Source organism: Chanodichthys erythropterus, chromosome 20, assembly GCF_024489055.1.
Source record: "Chanodichthys erythropterus isolate Z2021 chromosome 20, ASM2448905v1, whole genome shotgun sequence".
In the NCBI taxonomy this organism is placed as follows: domain Eukaryota; kingdom Metazoa; phylum Chordata; class Actinopteri; order Cypriniformes; family Xenocyprididae; genus Chanodichthys; species Chanodichthys erythropterus.
Window position 1 is genome coordinate 35,590,815 of NC_090240.1, and position 10,075 is coordinate 35,600,889.

The following is a 10,075-nucleotide window of genomic DNA, read 5'->3' on the forward strand; positions in this document are numbered from 1 at the left end:
ATCAGAAATGATTGAGCTCATACTGAGATCTCTGACCTTTGATTGCAGACTTCAAAGAGCTGGCGAATCTCTTCTGAAACTCTAAGGAGAAACATTTTATCAGGACAAACATCTGAGAGTCTTGGATTTTGCTCTATTTAATCTCATTGAGAAACATGTCAGATATGAAACTGATGTCGTTTATGGTTTCATACACACCTGTAAATGGAGTAGCAGTTTTACTTTTCCTGCACAAATAAAACATTTACTTGAAAAGCAGATTGAATTTATACTTGAGCAAAGTGAATCCAGCAGAGGAACAAAGTTTGCCTGCTGTCAGGAGGGAATAACACAGTCTGTGGGTTGGAGGTGTTTTTAAAGCCAGCAGTCTTGTCAGCGTTCCACCCCAATTACCTTGATTCCCTTCCCTCCTGATTCGCCCAGTAACGATGATAAATTGCCGCCCGCAGAACGAAATCACTTACCAAACATTATTTGATGAATTTGTTTCACCTCTTCCCAAACCTTAAGAGCGTTTCACATTGATTCCCACCGTTCTGCCAATTTCATTGAAGTGTATTTTTTTTACTGGATTTAGATGCAGCTGATGCATATAATACACTTTCATCTTCTGATGAGAAAACTGGACTGTCCTTAACTGTCCATTTCTCTCTTCTGATGAACCGCTTCTTGATTAGTCTTGAGTCGAGGGTTTTGAACAGGAATTTGACATCAATCATATAAAATGTATAGAATACTTTTTAAATATATATAAAACACACATATATACAGCTATGGAAAAAATTAAGAGATCACTCCAAGTTCAGAAATCAATGTTAAGTGGTCTCTTAATTTTTTCCATAGCTGTATATATATATATATATATTATTCAATATTATATAAAAATCAATTATGTTTTAAAATCTTTTTAAATATATATAAGAATATTTGATTTATAGTGCTGGCTATATATATATATATATATATATATATATATATATATATATATATATATATATATATATATATATATATATATTTAAAGGTGCCCTAGAATTAAAAATTGAATTTATCTTGGCATAGTTGAATAACAAGAGTTCAGTACATGGAAATGACATACAGTGAGTCTCAAACACCATTGTTTCCTCCTTCTTATATAAATCTCATTTGTTTAAAAGACCTCCGAAGAACAAGTGAATCTCAACATAACACCGACTGTTACGTAACAGTCGGGATCATTAATATGTACACCCCCAATATTTGCATATGCCAGCTCATGTTCAAGGCATTCGACAAGGGCAGCCAGTATTAAAGGTCCCGTTTTTTGTGGTTTTTTGAAGCTTTGATTGTGTTTATAGTGTGCAATATAACATAAGTTCATGTTTCGCGTGTAAAAAAACACAGTATTTTTCACATAATTTACTTATCTGTATACCGCTGTTTCCACTGTCATAAAAACGGCTGATGACTTCCTTGTTCTATGAAGTCCCTCCTTCAGAAATACGTAACGAGTTCTGATTGTGCCAGCGGTTCCTGTGTTGTGATTCGACAGCAGCTTAGCGCTCCTTGCCCGGAAAGGTCAAGTCTCTTACCATAACGTGTGCGGGATGAAAATAACAGCGTTTAGACGACATGGCACACTCTACAAACACAACTCTTGTGTATTCCTGTGAGCGGAGGTTAGTCAAAAAACTGTTTTAGTGACGTCATTAAAGAAGGAAGTAGAGGGATGTAGTCCAAACTGGCCGTTCGATGTAGGCGACTTCTGTTAAATAAAATATCTCGCTTGGCATTGAACTTTGAGCTTTAAAATTTTACAGATTTTATTTATACTCTAACAACAACATTACACACTAACTAAAGTTTGAAACGTGGGATCACGAAGAACGGGACCTTTAACGTCTGGATCTGTGCACAGCTGAATCAACAGACTAGGTAAGCAAGCAAGAACAATAGTGAAAAATGGCAGATGGAGCAATAATAACTGACATGATCCATGATATCATGATATTTTTAGTGATATTTGTAAATTGTCTTTCTAAATGTTTCGTTAGCATGTTGCTAATGTACTGTTCAATGTGGTTAAAGTTACCATCGTTTCTTACTGTATTCACGGAGACAAGAGCCATCACTATTTTCATTTTTAAACACTTGCAGTCTGTATAATTCATAAACACAACTTCATTCTTTGTAAATCTCTCCAACAGTGTGTAATGTTAGCTTTAGCCACGGAGCACTATCAAACTCATTCAGAATCAAATGTAAACATCCAAATAAATACTATACTTACATGATTAGACATGCTGCATGACGAACACTTTGTAAAGATCCATTTTGAGGGTTATATTAGTTGTGTGATTCTGTTTAAGGCAAGCGCGAGCTCCGTGGGCGGCGAGCACAAGAATTTAAAGGGGCCACAGCCTGAATCGGCTCATATTTAATGATGCCCCAAAATAGGCAGTTAAAAAAAATTAATAAAAAAAAATCTATGGAGTATTTTTAAGCTGAAACTTCACAGGCACATTCAGGGGACACCTTAGACTTATATTACATCTTTTAAAAAGATGTTCTACGGCACCTTTAAAATCTAATTTATTCCTGTGATCAAAGCTGAATTTTCAGCATCATTATTCCAGTCTTTTGTGTCACATGATCCTTCAGAAATCATTCTAATATGCTGATTTATTACAAATGTTGTGCTGCTTAATATTTTTTTATAACGTGATACTTTTTTTCAGGATTCTTTGATGAATTAAAAGTTAAAAAAGAGTAGCATTTATTTAAATTAAATATTTTGTAACATTATACACTACTGTTTGGGGTCAGTATTTTTTCTTTATCTTTTTTTGGGAAGATATTACTTTTTTTCAGCAAGGATGTGTTAAAAAATATTTCTATTTTGAATAAATACTGTTCTTTTTGGCTTTTTATTCATCAATGAATCCTGAAAAAAGTATCAGTTTCCAAAAAATATTAAGCAGCACAACTGTTTCCAACTTTGATAATAACTGAGTATCAAATCATCATATTAGAATGATTTCTGAAGGATCATGTGACACAAAAGACTGGAATAATGGCTGATGAAAATTCAGCTTTGTATTCCAAAAAAAAAAAAAATTATGCATATTAAAACAGAAAACCATTATTTTAAATTGTAATAATATTTCACAATATTACTGTTTATATATATAATTGATTATATTATATATAAAATCTCTCTATATTATATATATTTTATGCATATTAGTGATTTTCTATAAAATATTATATAATTTCACTACCATCATGTTTTTCCTTTACATATATTATTGATTATTATATGGCTCACGTGAGACCAGATTTATTCATTTATAGATAATATTACATAAAATACTGAACATTCAATATGCATCTAATTCAAATGTTTTTTTTTTCTTTAAGCCACTCATCCAGCTCTCTCTCTCTCGTTTAACCTCTATTTTCTTGTCACTTCAACCCATCTAACTTTCTTTCTCTGTTTTTAAGTGTAGTCTTTAGTCTCCCTCTCTCTTGATCTCATTGAGAGTCTCCATTAGTCTCTCTTTCAGTGTAAAAAGAGCTGAGAGCTTTGAGATTGCTCCAGACAGCCCTCGTCTTTCTACATTACCCGGCGCTGATGGTGGTAACGGGCCTTTCAGAGCGCTGCGACATCACAGAGAGAGAGAGAGAGATTTGCTCATGCGTCTCAGGACTCTGATTCAGATGCAGCGCCTCTCTCTGCTTTATTGAGGCGACGTCTCACGAGAATCAGTCCAGATCGTTTGAGAGAGAGTCGGCACACGGTCATTGATCAACAATTTATAAGCGATCGATCGGCGGGCTGCTGGGTCTGCTTAACTGCGGCATCATGGGGAGCTTCTGCGCACTGAATTTGTCCAGCATCCACAATTCCCACAGGATTCGGCAGCTCTTCTTTTCTTTGGAGGGATCTCTGTATAAACAGTTTCTGAGAGAACTTCAATCTCAAACGCTGCCTGCTGTTGTGTGCAGCCCAGGGGCCGTAAAACGCTCAATAAACCTTAAAACAATGATTGACGTTTGAGAAAACTGCAGAGAATCTTTCAGAGTTTAAGCATTGAATAATTGGTTTATGAACAATCCGGGCTGAAATAAATCATGAGACTGCTGGAAGAAAATGTCTTTATGAATCGGACTGATTCTGGTGTCAGGAGTGGACAACGTAAACAAATCCTGTTCCTGAAGTACAGTACAGATAGACAGATAAAACATAGCCTAAGTTTCTTTTGAGTAGGCTATCTCTTTCATGATATTACTAAAGTATGGTTATTAAAACTGAGTTCTTGTAGTTAGTGATGGGTGCTTTCAAAACAACGCTTCTTGAAGCTTCGAAACACGTACGAATCTTTTGTTTTCCAATCAGAATTCACATTGGACTACTCTTACTAATTAAGCTATAAAAAGATTTATAAATTTATGAAGGAAAAATAGTAAAAGTATTATGATAGTATGCTATTCTACATTGAGCATAGATGCAGCATAGAGTCAATGAATCGATTCAGTGAATCAAATAGTTCATGAGTGCGTTTCCCAAAAACATCATAATAAAAATGATATTGTAAAGACTAACATTTTTAATTGTTAGAATGATTTTGAGAAACGCAGCCCGGTCCGAAAGGCGAGTGAATCGTTCAGTCTTAAACGGTTCACTGAAAAGAATCGACTCGAAAGAACAACTGCTTCACATCTCTATTTAGAAACAGCAAGGAAAGAAATGTTTTATTGAAATGATATTTAGAGTAAAATAGGCTCTGATATACGAATACTTGAAACATTTTAAGCAAAAATAATGTCACTGTCACAGTCCAGATCTCTTTGAATTGTTCAAATCTAACTGTGAATCTAGAAGAAGTGGATTGAATCTGACCTCCCTGAATGTGGTTGATCCTGAATTTCTTGATATTGTCATATTTCTGATCTGTATTAGAGAAAAGAAAGGCCTGATTTCATCCTCGGGGTCCTTAATCTTACAGAGAGATGTGTTGTGTGCAGTCCACTCGTTCAGACAATATACACACCAGCCTTTCATAACCAGCACTGATGCATGAAAATATATATCCAAATATCCACAAACCAAACTATGAATGCTTGAAAACACTCTGAGCCGGCTGGGAAATGGAATGAGTTCAGAGGATTTATTCAGTAGTTGGTGATGACAAGCATGACAGTGCGTTTTGTTTTTATTTCAACTATAGGCAGGAGCACAATAATAACAATAACATTAATCATCTCAGGATTAGATGATTAAAACATGACAGAAATACTCAACTTTGATACAACGTTACTGGAGAACACAGACATGAGTTAAGCGTGACTTTGAGCAATGCAGGCTGGGTGAAATGTAAATTCACTGACATTTCTGACGCCACTTTTCCACATCCGCTCAGTTTTTTCTGTAATTTTCCAAAATCTCATGTTATAAAAGATGAAATGCTTTGCTCAGGGTATTTAAGACGGTACTGGCTGTGAATCAATGGCAAATGTGTGTTTCTTGAGTAAAGAAAACGCTGCACTTATTCAAACAACCGGTTCTTTATTTATCATTGCACTGCAAACAAGCAGAGACGTTTCAAACTGCGCTCTAAAAACTGCTGGGTTAAATATGGACAAAACCAGGGATTGGGTTGTTTTCACCCAGCCGTTTTTTTTTTTTTTCAACCATTATTTTTTTAGCTAACAATATAGTAATATAGTAAAAGGCATGTTTTTGCTCACCCCCAAATAGGGGCAAATTTGTGGGGTATTTTAAGTTGAAACATGACCATATATTACATGACTTGACTTATATTACATCAGGTGAAAGAGGGCATAATAGGTGCCCTTTAACCCAACCTGCTGGGTTTGTCCATATTTTACCCAGCTTGGGTTTTTTTAACACAGCATTTTTTAGAGTGTGAGTGTGGCACTTCATTCATAATAGAGGTGGGGGCGGGGTTATGAGGTTTGACTGACAGTTTGAAGAACCAATGGAGATAAAAGGTTTAGTCTGAAGCTCTTTTTAAAAATTTTTATTGGTTAAATATTTGCAAAACCCACAGACCCATACACTCTAAAAAATGCTGGGTTAAAAACATCCCAAGTTGGGTTGAAAATGGATAAACCCAGCAATTGGGTTGTTTTAACCCAGTGGTAGGGTTAAATGTTTGCCCAACCTGCTGGGTAGTTTTATTTAACTCAACTATTGTTTAAAAATGACTGTATTGCTTAATTAAAATTAACCCAAAGTATGCTGGAAATGAACATTTATTAATGTTCAATTAATATTTATTAAACAATAAACATTTATTAAATTACTTATTAATACATTTATATTAATAAACTATGAAACTATTCATATTCATAAAATATTAAAGCTTATTAATAAACATTCACCTTTTGTCTATTATTGTTGCTTCTAATTGCATCTGGTTTTTAATTTCCCAACTATTTTGGGTTCATTTTAAGCTAGCCATATAGCAATTTTTATACAATAGATGGTTTAAATAAAACTACCCAACAGGTTGGGCAAACATTTAACCCAACTGCTCGGTTAAAACAACCCAATCGCTGGGTTTGTCCATTTTCAACCCAACTTGGGTTGTTTTTACCCAGCATTTTTTAGAGTGTAGTAATGATTTATGGGGAAAAAATGACAAAATATGGAGAGATGAGTTTTCAGCCCAATATTTTAGATATTGAATATTTAGATATTTTAGATTTAGTTACACTCTAAAAAATGCTGGGTTGTTTCAACCCAAGTTTGGGTCAAAAATGGCCAAACCCAACCATTGGGTTAAATTTTTAAGTGCATTTTTTTAACCCAACGGTTGGGTTTGTCCATATTTGACCCAAATTTGGGTTGAAACAGCCCAGCATTTTTTAGAGTGTAGCAATTGTTTGCCTAGAATGTCTATGCATAAATCCGGCCATGTTTTCACTTTAAAATTATCATTAATATAATGCAAAAAAAAGTTATAAATATTATTATACAAATATAAAAAATGTAAACATCATGGTATTTGATGATTAAAATAAAATAATTTAAATTGTAATAATCATTCAAGTTGCATTATTTAACTTGTTAAAGGGTTAGTTCAACCAAAAATGAAAATCCTATCATTAATTACTCACTGTCATGTCGTTCCATATGGAAGCATACTGTTTGAACTGTTTTAAATACATCTTTAGTAGCTTTCTGGGCATTGAAAGTGTAAATTATCTTGCTGTCAATGGAGGCCTCACTGAGCCATCGGATTTCATCAAAAATATCTTAATTTGTGTTGATGAACGAAGATCTTACAGGTTTGGAATGACATGAGGGTGAGTAATTAATGACAGAAATTGTATTTTTGGGTGAACTAACACTTTAAATATTAAATCATACTTATATTAGCAAAAATATACAATAATGTAGTTATTTACATTATGATTATTTCAATTATACTTAAATTAGCAAAAAAAACTTATATACTTATTGTTTTTCATAATGGCTAACTGAATTAAAATCTGGAACCTGCTGGTCCTGAACCAATGAACACAAACGCCAGATTAATGTCAATGTCTTCAGAACAACTACAATCCAGCTAGACTGACGCAAAACCATCATTACTTTTGCTCATTCTTACGGTTAGAGATTTGAAAATGTATATATATATTCTCATTTTAAATAAACAAAGCTGTCCAGTATGGCAGTGGTGAACTGTGATGCAATGCAGCTTCGCTTGACGGACACCTCGTTCCTATTTTTGCATCCTCCTACTTTGGATGTTAAAATGCTCTCAAAAACAGATTTAATGATCAGCAGTCACTGTAATGCTAAGAATACACAATCCTCACAATATGAAACTTTAGCCAAAATATGCAAAGGAAGAAGGAGAATATATTTCATTGTGACGGTGTGAAGAAAATATCGAACAAACCTTTGTCAAAAAGAGCCAGAGCTGTAAAGCAGACGCACCCTGCTGAGAGAGACAGAGATCAGAGGTGAAGCGACAGTGATATCACAGCGCCGTACGATCACAGGTGTGTTCTGAGCGCAAATGGAACACCTGCCTAAAAATAGGAAGCAGAAATGTCAGCTGGAAATCGAGCACAAGTGAATGTAATGCCACCCAACATCTCGAAGCAGCAGAAATGAATGTGTCCAATGACACGAATGACAGTGAGAAAACACCAATCACAGCACACGTCAGACAGACACCACGCTCAAAGTCATGACAGGCAGAAAATAAACAGATAAAAGAAAGTTAGCTTAACTTAACATGGAAAATTGCTGACTAAATTACAAAACAAAAATCATAAAAGCATCAACGAAGACTTCAATTTGACTTCAAAAATCTCATGTCTCATATCTAATTCTACTTTAATGAAAAAAGCAATATTTTATTATACAAATATATGAAATTGTAATATTCTTAAATGATATTTGGTGATTAAAAATTTCATTCATATTTTTTAATTATATTAACTTATATTAAGTCATACTTGTTTTAGCAAAAATATTTTAAGTTTTAATTATCATTTAAATTATAATTATTTTAATTCATTTAACAAATTCTACTTTTTGTTTACTTGTATAATGGCTGACAAATTTATTTAAACACTATGAAAGCTTTGTGAAAGTGTTTATTATTTACTGTTGAATATTCAGTTTCTTTTAAAATGCATCACATTAAATCCAATTTTAATGAACACATTTTCACTTCAATTCATTTACAGTCATATATTATTAAACAAATATTTGAAATTTTCAAACATGGATATATTTGGTGATTTAAAATAAAATAATTAAAAAATAAATAATCATTTAAATTGTATTATTTAACTTATATTATTAAATTATTTAATATTGTATATAAAATTATATTGAGATTAAATCATTTATATTATTTATATAATGTATACATTTTTATATTAACTTATATTTAAATTTGCAAAAAAAAAATTAAATTATAATTATATAAATTAATATAACAAATTATATCATTTGGGTTATTTTTTCATAATGGCTGACTGAATTAAATGATTACACTATACTTATATTAGCAAATATAATAATTAATAATTAAAATTTTAATTATAATAATTCACATTATATTCAAGTTAGCAACAAAATCATATAATTAAACATTTAAATTATAATGATTTAAATTAGTGTAAAAAATTATACCTTTCTGTTTTTTTAATAATGGCTCACTGAGTTAAATTAATAAATTATAGTTATATTTGCAACAATAAAATAATTACAATTTTTATTATAATTATTTAAACTATACTCAAATACAAATTCAATAGTAATTGATTAAATTGAATACTCTTTTTTTTCATAATGGCAGAATGAATTAACTAAACAAACACCATAAAGCATCATGAACGTATTTCAGATTTACTGATGAATGTTCAGTTGCATCACTTCACATGCACTGAACGCCATTTTAAGAGTCTGACCAGGAGATATTTGAGGTTCTGCTAGAACTGAGATTAGATTAACAGCACTGAATAAATCCAGAGAGAAGATCTGCATCACTGAGACACTGCATCCTCACTAAAAACAGATACTGCCATTCATTTACACACACACAATGAATATCAAGTGAACTCTTTTCCAGAGCTGTCGTGTGCATCATAATGTCTGGTCATTAGAGCTGTTTGTGTCGTGAAGCTTCAGTCAGACGTCACCTGAGGCGCAGAGCTCACGCAGCGAGACCACACGTCGAGTTCTGACCTTTTATAATGTTCATCCGGCAGAAAAGCAACTGGGGTGTTATTTCAGGACGAGGTGTTGGAGGTGTTTTTAACACGGTCTGATTGGACTCGGAGTTTCTCCTGAGCAGGACGCATGTCGAGCTCCAAACACACAGAGATGTGGCTGGATTTTCCCGACCGCACACTGATTTAATCAACAAACCCAGCAAGAGCTGCAGGATAATCAATGCTGGAGCGTCTCAACTCCCATCATGCCTCTCTCTTTATCTGTGTGTCCCTGTATGTGCTGAATAACCACAGCATTGTAAATAAGGTTTATACTGAAAAATGCACGCACTAAATACAAGCCAACATGAAATCAAAAACTTCCAAATTG